Below are 17784 nucleotides of genomic sequence, written 5' to 3'. Positions count from 1 at the left end.
AACTAATAGAACATACCTAGTGTTTTTAACAAGGTATAAAATATACCAAAAGGCAAAGGAAAAAAGCAGATCTGAAGAATTAAAGCAATCGTCTTAGCCAGACTGAGGTATGAGAGAAATGTTGGTATTAACAGGCAATTTAAAGTAGCTATAGTTAAACATGGAAAGGGATAAAATAAGAAAAGTACAAACATGCAAGACCAGATAGGTCATTTCAATAGAGATGGGGAAACTAAGACTCAAAATGAAATGCTGGAAATGAAAGACACAACAATAAACTGAGATAATATCAGAAGGTGTCACATGTGTAATAGGAACACTAGAGAAAAATAGAACAAGACAGAAGAAATAGTTGAAGTAATCATGGCCATAAACTTCCTAAAATTATTAATGGAGACCAAACCACAGCTATAAAAAGCTCAGAGAACACCAAATATCAAAGAATTAAAATCTAATCCTACAACCAGGGACATCATGAAACTGCATTAAATCAAAGATAAAACCTTGAAGAAAGAAAATAAGAAGAAGAAGAAAAATATTAATTATAGGGGCCAGAAGGTGGTGTGGTTATTAAGGTGCTGGTTCCCACATGGCTGATCGCATAGTTCGAGTCCTATGCTCAGCTGCTTGAAAATCATGCTGAGTGCATGTGCGTACGCCCAAAATCCCAAGAGGAGGCTGTAAGACAAGAGATTGCAGCATAGCAATCCCTTACGGTGTTGAATTCTTGTTTTAACTCTCTCTCTCTCTCTCTCTCTCTCTCTCTCTCTCTAGCTAGCACATACATGCTATAGCAAAAAAATTTAAAAATAAAAATATGAATTATAGTACATTTGTCTTCAGAAACTACACAAGCAAGAATAGTGAATTATTTGGAATAGAAATATTTGGAATGCTGAAAGAAAGAAATTGCCAACCTAGATTTCTCACATTTCCATACCCAGATTCATCAACACATATAATGGCAATATTTTCCTTCAAAAATAAATAATTAGGTAAATAAATACATAAAGATTTTCTCAGACAAAAGTGAGGAATCTCATTGCCAGTAGAACTGCTCCGCAAAAAGTTGTTAAAGAAATTCTTCAGAAAGAAATACAAATGATGTAGATCAGAAACTTGGATTTACACAAAGAAAAGCCTTCGAAAAGGAATAAATGAAGATAAAATAATTTATTTTTTTCTTAATTGATATCAAAGACAACTGTTTACAATAACAATAATAACATATAAGGTGATTACAACAAATATGTAAAATAGCAATGTCAAAAGGGACAGAAGGGATGAATTGGAAGTACACTCTTATACACCAGAACTGCATTTCATTTGAAGGTAGACTTAGATTATTTTTAAAGATGTAAGCCCTTGGACAACCACCAAAAATGCTGTTTTGAAAAGGAAGGGAAGGGGACCAGCAGTTAGCGTAATGGCTATGTTGCTGGACTCCCACGTAGTCGACCGTGGTTCAAGTCCTGGACCTGGCGGCTTAAACTCACGCTGGGCGTGTGTGTGCGTGCGTGCCCAAGATCCCAAGAGGAGAATGGAGGTGAAGGGATTGCAGCGTGGCCATCCCCCCTGGGGGGTGATTTCTCGCTTCGCTTTCAATCTCTCTCTCTCTCTGTCTTTCTGGCAAGCACATGTGCCCTATAGTGAAAACCTCTCCAAAAAAAAAAGGAAAATGTTACACAGAGAGAGGAGGTAAAATGGAAGTGTACAAAATGATCAGTTAAACTCAGAGAAGTCAGACAAAAAATGAGAGAATGAATAAACACAATGAATAGAAAACAATTGTGAAGATGGTAAGTTTTTTAGTTTTGTTTGTTTTATAAAGTTTTTGCCACATGGCATGTGCCCTTGCCAGAGAGAAACAGAGAGAGGCAGTGAGAAGGAAAGTTAGAAATAAGCCACCAGGAGGGATGGCCACACCACAATCCATTCTCCTCTTGGAATTTGGGGTACACACACACACGCACTCGCACACGCATCCAGCATGATTTTCAAACTGCCAGGTCCAAGATGGTGGTTGACCATGTGGGAGTTCACCTCTTGAACCACCACACCACCTGCTGACCCAAAGACGGTACGTTTCAATCCAGTTATATAAACAATCATTTTGGGAACCAGTGGTTAGCGTAATGGCTATGTCACTGGACACCCACGTAGTTGACCGCGGTTCGCGTCCCGGACCCGGTGGCTTAAAACTCACGCCAGGCGCGTATGCGTGTGTGCCCAAGATCCCGAGAGGAGAATGGAGGAGAAGAGATTGCAGCGTTTTCTCGCTTTCAATCTCTATGTCTCTCTCTGTCTGTCTGGCAAGCACACGCACCCTATAGCGAAAACCTCTCCAAAAAAACAAACAAACAAACAAAAAAAATCATTTTAAATGTAAATGTCCTAAACACATTAGTTGAAACAGAGATTGTCAGGTTATATAAAAAGCACAAAATCAGACTTAACTAAATATGTCTACTCCAAGCCTTCTTTAAATATTAAAGACCCAGTTAAAAGTAAAGAGATGGGGAAATAAACACCATGAGAACATGAATCAAACAGCAATATCATATGTTCTACCAGTTATCTATTGCTACATAACAAATCCTTTAAAAAAAAAAAAAAAGAACATGCTTGCTTAAAACACCAGCTATTTGGGGCCAGCAGGTGGCATATTGGTTAAGGTACTGGCCTCCCACATGGCCAACCATGATTATAGTCCCAGACCTGGCAGCTTGAAACTCAATCCAGGCACGCAAGCGTGCATGCCCAGAATCCTAAGAGGAGAATGGAGGAAAAGGGAGTGCAGCATGGCCATCTCTCCTGGGTGGTGATTTCTAACTTTCTCTTTGTCTCTGTCTCTCCAGCGAGTGCATGTGCCCTATAGCAAAAAAAATCTGTCTCTAAAATAATAATAATAATAATAATAATAAACACCAACCATTTATTCTTTCGCAAATCTGTGGATTCATGATTTGGACTGAGCCCAAGAGGGCTGAGCTCCTGCTCTCGCCTGGTCTAACTCTTGTGGTGTAAACAGATGATGGCAGAATGGCTCAATGGCCCAAGTGAGTTTCATTCACATGCTGGCTATTGTCTGGGTCTTTCTTTCCTTTTAATCTTTTAACTTTAAAGAGACTAGTCAAGTCTTCTTAAAATGGCAATCTCTGTACCAAGAAGGTGAGATTGGATGCTGCGACACCTCTCCAAGGCTTCCTTAGAAGTCATACAATGTGGGACCAGCAGTTAGCGTAATGGCTATGTCGCTGGACTCCCATGTAGTCGAGCGCGGTTTGTGTCCCGACCAGGTCGCTTAAAACTCACGCCAGGGGGACCCAGCAGTTAGCGTAATGGCTATGTCGCTGGACTCCCACGTAGTCGACCGTGGTTCGTGTCCCGGACCCGGTGGCTTAAAACTCACGCCGGGCGCATGTGCGTGAGTGCCCAGGATCCCGAGAGGAGAATGGAGGAGAAGGGATTGTGGCGTGACCATCCCCCTTGGGGGGTGATTTCTCGCTTTCTGTCTCGATGTCTCTCTCTGTCTGTCTGGCGAGCGCATGCGCCCTACAGTGAAAATCTCTCCAAAAAAGGAAAAAGAAAAAAAGAAAAAAACTCACGCCAGGCGCATGTGCGTGTGTGCCCAAGATCCTGAGAGGAGAATGGAGGAGAAGGGATTGTGGCGTGACCATCCCTCCTGGGGGGTGATTTCTCATTTTCTTTCTCTGTCTCTGTCTGGCTAGCACATGCGCCCTATAGCAAAAAAAAAAAAAAAAGTTCCAAAAAAAGGTCATACAATGTTACTTCCGGCTCAGTTCTACTGGTGAAAGATAGAAAGCCAGATTGCCAACCATTTAGCTTGGATCAAAGGATCAGAAGACAGAGTCCTCTCGTTAATTGAAGGAATTCTACTTTTAATACATTGTATGCATTGATCTGGCTGGGTTTGGAAATTTGAGAAGCTAGGAAAAAGATCTGTTCTAAGGTTTTTATTGTGAATATTACACATTTTACACTTTGGGCAAACTTCATCAACCTTTCTGTGCTTTAGCTTCCTTACTAAAATTGAAGATAATAATAGTATCACCTCACAGGGCTATAAAGATTAAAGGAGATAATATCAGTGGAATCTTTAGATGAGTACTTGATTCATATAGGGCCTCTAAATGTAGATTATTATTATCACTGGCAATAAAAACACTTGAATTGTAGCTTCATCTTTGTCACTAACTAGCTAAGTGACTTTTCCAGTCATTTCATACCCTCAAGCTAGTTTATTTCATTATTTAACAATCTTAATTTACTTGACTATCAGTTATGGGACTTATAACAAATTACCTTTATTATATGTTATAATTCTACAGTTGCAAATATACTAGTGTTTTACTTAAAAGAAATATTTCATATGGAAGAAATATAAACCGTATTTATGGTAAATTTGGGCATTTAGGGCTCTAGGGATGATTGGCTACAAAATTATAGTGCAGAAGTCATTTAAATTTCTTACTGCATCAGTGAACTTGGAAAGAAATGTTCTTAATGAACTATGATTCTTTGATGGAGAATAGCTATGATTAATTTTATTTGTGAGGACTATTTATTTACTTTTTCTCAGCTTAGCGATAAAAGTTGCTAGCATGTTAAAGACACTGTGATATTTCCTGCAGATAGAAAATAAGGCACAAGTTCACCACCACAAATTGACAGAAAAGGGGGAATGGAATAAGTCTGGGGGAGATAAACACCAGGTTACAGGTTTTTGTGAGTCACATTAAGAAATTTTATCTTATTCTCATAATGGTAGACAGAGACCCTTGAAGGGCTTAAGGCAGAAAAGCTTATCAGGAAGACATGAAATTTGAGCTGGGTCTTAAAGATTGTATAAGATTTATTACATTAAAGCATACCACCAAAAAACTGGGGTTAACAGTTGTGTTCAGAGAATGGGAGAAACCATTGTCTAGAAGGTAATGGTGAGAAGGGACCAGCAGATGGCATAGCAGTTATATTGCTGGACACCCACATGGCTGACTGCAGATCAAGTCCTGGACCCACGGGCTTGAAAATCATGCCCCGTGCATGTGCATGCATGCCCAAAATCCCAGGAAGAGAATGGAGGAGAAGGGATTGCAGCATGGCCATCACCCCTGGGGAGAGTCTGTATGTGTTGGAGTCAGGGGAGGGCAGTAATTTCTCACTTTCCCTCTGGCTGTCTCTCTCTGTTTCTCTCTGGCCAGCTCCACACCTTAAGGCAAAAGCCTTAAAAATTTAAAAAAGTGTTTAAAAAAGAAGGTAATGGTAAGAAACGAGAACAAGGAACATAAGACCAAATTGAGAGTGACCTTTAAAAGAAAATGCTTTATTCCTGTGTTGACTTGGAAATGCCTAATGTCCTTATAATTCAATTTAATCTATCACCCCTTTAGTTGTCTACTTTCTGTTTTCTGTTCCCTTTGTAAAATTTTACAGTGCCCAGAGAATAAGGTAAACACTTCCCAGACCAAGTGTTACAGTTCTTTTCATCCTCCCTGCCCTTTATCCTTATGACGACAAAGACAAGCACTATCCTCTTCTTCCCCACCATGCCCTTTATTCTCTTACGGCCCATTCTTCCTCAACGCCCTAAGTATTTATCTGACTGGTCATACATTTGATGTGTATCTTTATGTTACAAAACATCAGAAAGCCTACTTGGTTTTTGTTTCTCTTTTAAATATTTATTGTGATTTATAATTTCCATATAATTATTACACATCTTTTCTCTTTTTTCTTTTTTTAGAGGTTTTTGCTATAGGGGGCATGCACTCGCCAGATAGACAGAGAGACAGAAAGCGAGAAATCACTCCCCAGGGGGGATGGCCATGCCGCAATCCCTTCTCCTCCATTCTCCTGTCGGTATCTTGGGTACGCACGCACATGCGCCCAGCATGAGTTTTAAGCCACTGGGTCCGGGTCACAAACCGCGGTCGACTTTGTGGGAGTCCAGTGACATAGCCATTACACTAACTGCTGGTCCCTATTATACATCTTCGTAGGGTATAGTATGGTCTTTAAAAGCATGTGTATGATGTGTAATAAACAAATCTAGGATATAAACATATTCACCACCTTCAACCTTTGACATAATATTGTGTTGTGAACATTCAAATCCTACTCCAATGGTTATTCTGTAAGTATATTCTGAATTCTCTGAGATGTTCTGTGAGGTACAATTCTAAAAGAAAAAAAGATTAAAACTCAAGCAACAAAAGATCTCATAAATTAGCAAAGATAATTTTAACATAACCAATGAAAGAAGAAGTTGTAATTTCCATGTAGAGGAATGTGGAAGATAGGAATTTCTGATATTAAAAAAAATCTGTGGGTATCAACCATTGGTCCAGTTAGATATAGATAAAATTGTACATAACAATAGCTCATTAGGAAGATATAGAAAAAGAAAACTTTTACACATATACTATGGGTTTTTGTGAGACCATAGTACTGTATTGGGTATGAAGAAATAAGTCCTTGAAGAAGTGAAAACAAAGCAAAATTGGAAAGAATTGTTTAAAGTGAAGATACGGTAAAGCCAGTGATTGGGTGATTTTTAGGCTTTACAAAGTTCTTGATTTTATCCTTTTTAAAATTCATTCCAAAGAAAGACTCAGTTACTTGTAACATTTTGGACTTTTCCTCTATTATCTAGATTTAGACAATGAATAATGGTTATAATAAATATATAAATTGAAAACTGTGGAGACAACTGTTTATCAAATAATTGGTGGATTTATATTTAAACCTGCTTGTGTATAAAATAGCTAACTCTGCATTTTTAGCCCTTTAGTTGGGAAATTTAGTCCTGACATTTAATGTTATTGTCAAAAATGTGTTGACTTATCCTTTTGTTTTATTTTGTATTCTCTTCCTTCTATTTGTCTTCTTTTAGTTTTCCTGATATAGTTGTCCATTCAATACTTCTTGAAGAGCTGGTTTTATTTTGGTGAATTCTTTCAGCATTTGTTTACCTGAGAATGATTTTATTTCTGCTTCCCATTTGAAAGATTATTTTGCCAGGTATAATACTCTTGGCTGAAATTGCTTTTCTTTCAGAGTTTTAAATATGTTTTCCCATTCTTCTCTTACCTGCATTGTTTCAGTTGAGAGATCTGATGTTAGTCTACTTGAGTAAACTTTGTAAGTAACTTGCCATTTCTATCTTGTCTTTTTTAGAATATTGTATTTAATTTTTACTAATTTCACTATGATATGCCTTGGAGAGGATCTTATTTATATCTACTTTTTATCTTTTGTATCTCTTGGCTTTTTATGTCTGCATGCCTCTCTAAATTTTGAAAGTTTTCATCTAATATATTATAAAAGATGTTTTCTATGCCTCTGTCTCTTTGTCTTCTTGAAAACTTATTTTACGGATATTTGGCCATTGAATGGCATCCTAGATTTTCCATATAATGTCCTCATTTTTAATGGTTATTCTTCTATTTTTTATTGCTTGCACTAATCAGAGATTTTGTTTTCATGGTTAGAGATTCTTTCCACTGATTAGTCTCATCTGCTGTTGATACTTCTGAGGGAGGTTTTGATTTCCTGCATCTTATTCTTTATCTCTAGAAATTTTGTTTGATTCTTTTTCACTGAGCCGATCTTTTTATGGTGTTCCTCTTTCAAGTGATGAAAGAATTTTCTCATCTTCTAGACTTGATTATCTATTTTCTCTTGTACCTTATTGAGTTTTGTTACAATGAATATTCTGAATTATTTTCCTGACACATCTGTGATCTCTTGTGTTTTATCCATTGTTGGTGGTGAGTTATAACCCTTTAGGGGGAGGTATTTCCTGATTTTCTCCAATTTCTTTGGGCTCTGCTTTAGTCATCTGGTTATATACTCACTTCTTCCTAGTTTTTTTGAAGTATTTTCTATAGCTGTGTGCTTCTGCACTAATCTATGTTATGCATTAAGAGCTTACTCTGTGACAATTTCTCTCCTCTACTTTGGGGGTGGAGGGAGAGTGGAATCTTCAGTAGGAGTTTTGGGTTCAGGTTTTCAGAGGGGAGTTTCAATCCTTTACTGCTACGGAATTATGTAGAAAGAATTCCTCCAGAGTCTCCTATTTTCAGGTGTTTGGTTCTTGTATACCCAAACCTATCTGCTCCCAGTATGGGTAGAGGCTGAGTTGACAGGTAGAATATAAGGTGGTAGACTACTTCAGGTAGCACACAGAGTCCCTCACCTTCTTCAGTAGGTTAAAGTGGGGGTTTCTGCTGATGAGCTCAAGCCTAGAAGATTGGCTTGGGCCTGCCTGTGAGTCTTTCTATCTGGAATTGTGGGGTCTCCCTGATGCTGCTTCTATCTCTGCGAATATTATTTGTTTTGTTGGCATCATATTTCTTTAGGCTAGTGGCAGTTGTGATAGGCCATGCATATGACTGTTTTTTTTAATTGCCAGAGGGCACATGTGCTCACCAGAGAGAGGGAGAAAGCAATCCCTCCAATGGGACATGATCATACTCCAATCCCTTCTTCTCTATCTCTCCATCCTGTCAGAATTTGATGCATACATACATTCCCAGCTTATTTTTCAAGTGACAGGGCTGGGAATTGAACCGGGGGTAGCCACATAGAATCCAGCTCTCTTAGCCGCTAGACTATAGAGTCAGCTCCATGCAAATCACTTATGAGATTTAAAGACTTATCCTCCCAACTACTGAATGTGTTGTCAGCATGTTAGTCTCAGTTGTCAATCCCCTTTGGAACTGACTCACCCAAGACTAACACTCTCTTTCCGAGGGTTAATACATACCCAATGACTAGGTGGATAAAGAGGGAAAAAAAGCCCTGTCATCTTGCTCCATAAGAGACAACACTGAGGGGCTATGCTACATTCAGAGACTTAGAAGGTCTCTGAAATTTTTGGCCATCTCTTTCTCTCCCCAATCCTCTTTCCATTCCCTTCTATGCATATGGTCCTAAGAGTACACCTTCACAAACTGCCTAATCTGTGTCACGAAGTCTGCTTCTCAACCCAGAACACCAGGAAATTTTTTTTTTGAATGAGTAAGTGAATTAATATACAAGACAACAGATCCTACAATAATTTGAGATGGATATTTGGTAATGTACCCTGATTGCCAGTATAAGTTTGTTAATTAATTCCCAATGATCTGAAGGACCATGATTGATTGATAATTAAAAAGTCTTGTCTCTAGTCTACTTTCCAATACAACTTACTTTCCTAAAGTCTAAAAGCTTTTGTTAGAAGTATGTCACCTTTAATAAGCTGGTGTTCTTGATGACCTGAATTGGTTTGGAAAGCTCCACCACTAAAAAGAACACTAAGAAATTCTGATTTGTCCACATTTTGTTGATGACATTCCTAATGTGGGACCATTTCATACTTATTTTTGTATTGATCTCAATTTTAAAAATGAAGTATAGACGATATTATTTGTATACTGAAGAAAATACTTCATTTAAAAAATCTCAGTGGTTGGTATTTTGGCCACTGGGTGTCATCACAGTCTTAGCTTTAAAAATGTGGAGTTTTGAGACTGCCCTTTCCCCTGCAGCAGGCAGAAGTTCCATCTAAAGGCCTCTTGCTCAGCAAGGGACATCGAGGCCAGGGCACTTCTACCCTCCAGCCTCACTTCTAGTCTCCCCAGCCCAAGACCCCGCCCCTTAGGTAGGTAACCAGGTTTCTGTTCTCCTTTATTTCTTTGGCTGCTCCATTCTCTTGTTAATACCATCCTCTTTCTCCCTCCACAGATTGCCCTTTCCCCTGCAGCAGGCAGTAGCTCCATCTAAAAACCTCTGGTCAGCAAGGGACATTGAGTCCGGGGCACCTTTTTATTTTCTTTGAAGAGGTTTTTTCTATAGGGCGCGTGCGCTCGCCAGACAGACAGAGAGAGACAGAGACAGAAAGTGAGAAATACCCAGCGACATAGCCATAGTGCTAATTGCTGGTCCCATGAGGCCGGGGCACTTCTGCCCCCCCAGCCTTACTTATAGTCTCCCCAGCCCAAGACCCTGCCCCTTAGGTAGAAAATCAGTTGTTTTTTTTTTTCTGCTTTTTTTCTTTGGCTGCTCCATTCTCTTGTGAATACATATTCTCACTCCCTCCACAGACTGCCCTTTCCCCTGTTGCAGGCAGAAGCTCCTTCTAAAGGCCTCTGGCATAATCGCGCTGCACTAACGCGCCACTTTTTCTTTATTCTTATCGGTTGTCTTTTTTTTTTTTTCTCATATTATTCTCTCCTTCTCATCATCCACCCTGCCAGAGGGACTAGACAGGTCTAGAATCAGAGATCTGAAATTCCTTAGTAATGTTAGGTTCTCTGGGATCCTCCCTTCTGCTGATCCACCTGTGAAAAAGGAGATACTGCTCTCCAGACACCTCAGTAGTGTACCCCTCTTGAGACCACATTGCTAAAAACAACGGAAGAGAGACTTCCGCCAACATCAATTCGCAGCAAAAGGGAAAGACACTTAACCCTAGTTGGAGAAACATTCCCCTAAGAGGTATTCAAAAGTGAATACATCTTACAATGGCTGGAAGTAGAAGAGCCTGAGGTCTGAATAAACCAAGAAATATGTCTCCACCAAAGGAAAAGGGTAACTCCCCTCCATCTTTCGTAAATATGGAGGACATTACCAAAATGTCAGACAAAGAATTTCAAACATTCGTGGTGACCAAATTCTATGATCTGGAATAAAAAAGAGACAACAAAGTACAGGAGATTAGGAAGTCCTTCCATGATATGAAAGAAGAAATGGACACTCTGAGAAAGAACCAGGTGGAACTATTAGAGATAAAGTCTGTAATACAGGAAATTAAAAATTCTCTTGAAAGTATTAAAAGTCGATTAGACCGTGCTGAAGATCAAATCTCTGATGTAGAAGATAAAACCTCTGACCTAGAAAAAACACAAAAAAGATAGAGAAAATAACAAAAAAAAAAACCCACAAGGATAATATACGAGAAATACTAGATTCCATTAGATGCCCAAACATCAGAATAATTTGCATCCCAGAAGGTGAAGAAACTAATAACAGCAAGGAAAATCTATTCCATGAAATCCTGGAAGAAAATTTCCCTAGTCTAGAGAGGCACTCAAGCATCCAGACCCAGGAAATACAAAGGACCCCAAATAGAATCAACCCTAGAAGATCTTCCCCAAGGCACATCTTAGCCAGACTGTCCAAGACCACAGATAAAGACATGATACTAAAACTGGTAATAGAGAAATGAGAAATGACTTACAAAGGCCATCCCATCAGGCTAACACCGGACCTCTCAATGGAAACAATGCAAGCAAGGAAAGAATGGGAAGATGTATTGAAAGTTTTAAGAGAGAAACAATTTCAACCAAGACTATTATATCCTGCAAGATTATCCTTCATATGGGAAAAAAAGATTAAAATCTTCTCAAACAAAACCTGAAAGAATTTGCCAACATCAGACCAGGTCTTCAAGAACCCCTGAAGAAAGTACTGTTCCGGGAAAACTAAAGAATTAACTGCCAGAATCAAAGAAATAAAAGGCAACTGAGACAATGGCCAACGTAAATGTTGGGACAGATCAAGTAATATCGACAATAACATTGAATGTTAATGAAATAAATTCTCCAATCAAAAGACACAGACTGGCTGAATGAATTAAAAAAAAACAGAAATCCTCTATCTGTTGCCTACAGGAAACCCCCTCATGGAGAAAAACATACATAGACTAAAAGTGAAGGTTGGAAAAAGGTTTTCCATGCAAATGGGAACCAAAGAAAGCTGGAGTTGCAATACTAATTTCTGACAAAATAGGCTTTAAAACAAAAACTGTTCGAAGAGACAAAGAAGGGCACTGTATCGTAGTTAAAGGCTCTATAGAGTAAGAAGATATAACTCTTATAGATATCTATGCACCTAACACAGGAGCACCCAAATATGTGAAGGAAAGACTGTTAGATCTAAAAGGGGAGATAAACTGCAATACACTAATTGTTGGAGATCTCAACACCACACTATCCCCTCTGGACAAATCATCTAGGCAAAAAAATAGGTAAAGAGATCAAGGATCTAAACAATACCATAAATCAGATGGACTTAACAGACATCTATAGAACTTTCCATCCAAAAACCACAAGATACACTTTTTTCTCACCCTGACATGGAAAATTTTCAAAGATTGATCACATTCTAGGGCACAAAGCAAGCCTCTACAGATTCAGAGGCATAGAAACTATATCCAGCCTCTTCTTCGACCATGATGGAATTAAACTTGAGTTTAATTTCAAGAGAAATCCTCAAAAATACCCAAATAAATGGAAACTAAATAACCTACTCCTGAATGACCTAACTACTACCAAAGAAATAAAGACTGAAATCAAAAAATTCATGGAAGCCAATGACAATGAGGACACGAGTTTCCATAATCTTTGGAACATTGCTAAAGCAGTCATAAAAGGGAAGTTCATAAGCAATTAGTGCACATAAGAAGAAAACAGGAAAGAAGGCTAATGAATCACCTAACACCATGCCTCAGAGAATTGGAAAAGCAACAGCAAAAAAATAAAAAAAAAAATACTACAGGAGAAATGAAATAATAAAGATCTGAGCAGCAATAAATGAAATAGAAAATAAACGTACAATACAGAAAATAAAGGAAAGTAAAAGTTGATTCTTTGAAAGGATAAATAAAATCGATACACCACTAGCAAGACTTATTAAGAAGAGAGAAAGGAACCAGGTGAATCAAATCTGCAATAAAGCTGGTAATATAACAATAGACATAGTAGACATTCAAAACATCATTAGAGGATATTTTGAACATCTATATGCTAAGAAACAAGACAATCTGGATGAGATGGACAAATTCCTGGACAAATATATCTACCAAGAATGAACCAGGAGGATATAGAAAGTCTGAATAGGCTCATAACAAGCCAGGATATTGAATCAGTAATAAATAACCTCCCAACAAAGTAAAGCCCTAGCCCTGATGGATTCACCTCTGAATTCTACAAAACTTTCAAAGGAGAGTTAACCCCCATTCTGCTCAAGTTATTTCTAAAGATCCAAAAGGGTGAATCTCTCCCTAATTCATTTTATGAAGCCTTTATCACCCTTATCCTTAAAACAGATAAGGACAGGACAAGGAAGAAAAACTATAGGTCAATATCTCTGATGAATATAGACACAAAGATTCTCAACAAGATACTAGCAAATCGTATCCAACAACTTATAAAAAAGATCATACACCATGATCAGGTAGGCTTTATTCCAGGAATGCAAGGTTGGTTCAACATATGTAAAACCATAAATGTAATATATCATATTAACAGGAATAAAGATAAAGCCATATGGTCATATCAATTGATGCAGAAAAAGCATTTGATAAGATACAACATCCCTTCATGATCAAGACCCTCAGCAAAATTGGTATAGATGGGCCATTTCTCAACACAATAAAAGCCATCTATGAAAAACCCATAGCAAACATCATCCTGATTGGAGAAAAGCTGAAAGCTTTCCCACTAAACATGGGAACAAGACAAGGAGCCCACTTTCTCCACTCCTTTTTAATATAGTACTGGAAGTCCTCGCCAACACAATCAGAAAAGAGGAAAAAATAAAAGGCATCCGAATAGGAAAAGAAGTGAAACTCTATTTGCAGATGATATGACTGTATACATAGAAGACCCAATGCTCTCCATGGAAAACTTACTGGAAGTAATACATGATTACAGTAAAGTTTCAGGATATAAAATCAATATACAGAAATCGATAGCATTTCTATATATGAATAACAGGCAGACTGAGATAGAACTGAAAAAAGTTATTCCCTTTACTATAGCCACCAAAAGTATATGATTTTTAGGAATAAATCTAACCAAAGACGTTAAAGACCTCAACAAGGAAAACTATGAGAAGCTAAGAAAAGAAATTGAAAATGACACCAAAAAAGTGGAAGGACATCCGATGTTCCTGGATTGGAAGAAAAAAGATAACCTGTTCTTGGATAGGAAGACTCAGCTGTATTAAAATGTCATAGCTTGGCCAGGAAAGTGTGATATACAGTGATGAATACCCCAGTTTCTCTTTTTTATTCCCACCTGAAACTTGACAGTTTGAGTCTAAATTTCTTATGAGAAATAAAGAGGCAATAATTTCCTGGGGTGGCTCAGCCACTTCCATGGGAAGGTCGCAAAGCCTCCTCCTCTGCTTGTACTCCTCAAAATCTTGGAGCCCCTAAGGAGACCCTAAGGAGAGACAGAAAATTGCACTGGCTCTGGGCTCTCTTGTTCCTGGAAAGAGAGAAAAAAGGAAATCCCCTTTAGTTCCAGCAAAGGGGCAGCAATCCATCCTGATCCCTGATAGGTTCACATTGACAACATCATAGTACTCCTCTCTCTGTGGGAGGCGTGGAAAACTTCCTGTCAAAGCTGCTACAGAGAGGAGGTAGTGTTCTGGAACATTCCAATGATCTTGTCATAGTCAAAAAGAGCAGAGCGTTCCACTGCTGAGGCCCAGGACACAGGGTCACCTGTGACTGAGACCAAACCAGAACAACAGAGAACTCCCTGGGCTTCCAACTTCAGCAAGAAATGATTAACAGGAAAGAGAGCCCATCATAGGGTGGTGGTAGGAAGTGGAAAAACCATGGAAAAAGACCACCTCTGTGGCTCGAGTGGACAGAGATGTCTGAGAACGCAGGGTGGAGAAAAATACTGAGAAAGAACCTCCAGCTCTCCCGTCTGCACCTCAGCACAAGGCACCACTACAGACAATGTCACGACAGCAAAGAAGCACTCAAACCCGGCAGGCCTCTGGCCACACTGACTCCATTTTCTGCTTTAACTGCCTGAGAGGAGACAGGCTCCCCTCCAGGTATACATACTATTGGATCACTGGAAAAGTCATGACACATTTTTGCGTAGAAAAACACAGGGCCAGCAGATGACATAGTGGTTACATCGCTGGACTCCCACATGGCCCATAGTGGTTTGAGTCCCAGACCCAGTGGCTTAAAACTCATGCTGGGCACATGTCTGTGTGTGTCCAAGGTCCCAGGAGGAGAATGGAGAAGGGATTGAGGAGTGGTCACCCTTGGGGGGCTTCCTCATTTTCTCTCTCACTGTCTCTATCTTTCCTATGTTGAACACACGTGGGCCCTATGGCAAAAACCTCTTACAAAGAAAAGGTCATGACTTTTCTGACAACTCAATATTTGCCTCAGTCTCTTCTTTGATGTAAATTATCTAGTGTTCAGTAAAAAACTATGAGAAACACAAAAAGACAAGGAGAGGGTGGGGGAGTGGGTAAAATCCATTGCCAAGAGATAAAGCAATCAACATAACCAGACTCCAAGTTGACCTGAAAGTAGAATTGCCTGACAGGATCTTTAAATTAATATGGAAGATTTACTGCTGTGTGAAGCAAGCCAAGCTATGAAGGAGAGACATTGTATGTCCCCACTTAATTACACAGAGTGTCTGCACTCTATGACTGAAACTGATGAAGTAAAAGATATACAAACACAAGAGATGGGTGTGAATGCCAGATGTGGTGTGTGTGGAGGAGTGGGGCCTGGGGAAGGACATTTGGAGGAGGGATACAGAGGCAGAGCTTTGATGGGATGGGGAGGTATGGTGTTATCTGTTGAAGATATTTTGATCAACTGGACTGGGAAGAAATGTTCACATACTGAAATGTTCACTTTGTAAGCTAAACAATGTGGTTGAATGTATATAAATAAATTTTTAAAAAAAGAAAAGAAAAGTGGAGTTTTCACCAGTTGATTAGAAATAACTAACAGAATCTAATCTTTCCAGAGAGAGAAAGAGTGTGAGAGGGAGAAAGCAACCCCCTCCCCCTAACGTGGCATGGTCACAATCCCTTCTCCTCCATTCCCCATCCTTTTGGGATTTGGGTTATGGACATAACACTGGCATATTTTCCAAGCCACCAAGCTGAGATTGAAACCATGCAGTAGGCCATGTGAGATTAGAATCTTTTAACTACAAGGCCATAGAGCTGGCTGAATTTGATGAGATTTAATAGCATATTTTCATTGTTCAACTTTCATACAGTGAACATCAATATCCATCACAGGAAGTTCTTAATAATGCACACTTCAGTATTTTTTAGTCTTTAGTCCCAACAAATTACATGGAAGTGAAGTGTCTTCTAACAGTGTTTGAGATGGGTTTTAAGTGAGTGAGGAAGCCTGAGAGGAGGTGTAGGACTGGGGAGCATTTATACTGCTGCTTTCCTTGTTAGAATACCAGCGCCCGCTAAAGAGAAAGATATTACCAAAGCACTGTCACCTGGTTATCTGTGGTCACAGAAATGACCTCTAGCTATCTGACATATTTAAATCCTCACAGCCTCTATAAAGTAAATAGTTCTACTTCCTCCATTTTATGGTACAGAAGTTGAGTCACAGAGAAGTTAACAACTCCCCAAGGTTAGACACTAGGTGGCAGACTCAGAATTTAAGACAGAGAACATTCCCAAGAGTAGCAGGTTATACCACTAGTGAAGGCCCTGGCAGTGTTTGCTCTAAGTATGGTCTCTCAATTGCCTTCATCAAAATCTCATATAATTGTTAAATATAATGTTAAAATATATATTTCAGCCTTATCCCAGAACTGCCAAATCAGAACTTCTGAGATCAGGTCTGGGAATCTGCTTATCAGTAAAATTCTTTCAGATGGCATTTATAACCACTGCATTTTGAGACTATTTTAGCCAAAAGAGTGAGGTTGGCAAGACCTTCTCTCCTGAGAAGGGAAGAAGAGAAAGCACAGCAGAAATGGAATCTGTGTGCAAGAACCATCCAGTACTCTAATAGATACTCCATGTGCATTGGAGTATCTACTGGAGTAAGGGCTCACTAGCAGGCCTCGGTGTTCTCTTTCCACCCACCCCTCTCCAGCCATACATCTGTTCATCTCCAGAGGCTTCCTCTAACTGAGGGGTTCTCATTCTGACTGCACACTTGAGTCACTGCGGAGAGCCTTTAAAAAAAAAAAAAGTCCTGGAAATAATGCAAACCAATCAAATCAGAATCTCTGGGGAGCCCAAAGAACTGATATATATATATACATATATATATATATATGTATATATATATGTGTGTGTGTGTGTATGTATGTACATATGTGTGTATATATACATACACACATATACACACATATATACATATACATATATTTACATATACATATATAATTTTAGAGAATTTTTCTATAGAGCATGTGCACTGGTTAGAAAAGACAACAAAGCAAGAAATTACCCCTGAGGGGATGGCCACGGCCATATCACACCACAATCTTCCATCTCCTCTCAGGATTTTGGGCACAAATGCACACATGCCTGGCGTGAGTTTTAAGCCACTAGGTCCAGGACTTGAACTGCAATTGAGTAACCATTACAACATCAGCTGGTCCTGAGAACTAATTTTTTTTTTCCACAAGATTTCCATGTGCAGCTAGAGTTAATAACTATTATTCTTCAACAATAATTCTCAACCTGAATTTTTAACAAATACCTCTACAGTGATTGATTTTCATGTTATGCTCTGCAAAACGTCCTTCAAGAAACTATATCTCTAAAGTTAAGAACGCAGGCAGGGGGAACCAGCAGTTAGCGTAATGGCTATGTCGCTGGACTCCCACGTAGTCGACTGCAGTTCACGTCCCGGACCCAGTGGCTTAAAACTCACGCCGGGCACGTGTGTGTGCGTGCCCAAGATCCCGAAAGGAGAATGGAGAAGGGACTGCAGCGTGACCACCCCCCCCCCGG

Source organism: Tupaia chinensis, unplaced genomic scaffold (assembly GCF_000334495.1).
Source record: "Tupaia chinensis unplaced genomic scaffold, TupChi_1.0 Scaffold000434_1, whole genome shotgun sequence".
Classification (NCBI taxonomy): Eukaryota; Metazoa; Chordata; class Mammalia; order Scandentia; family Tupaiidae; genus Tupaia; species Tupaia belangeri.
Note: the sequence above shows the minus strand (reverse complement) of the source record.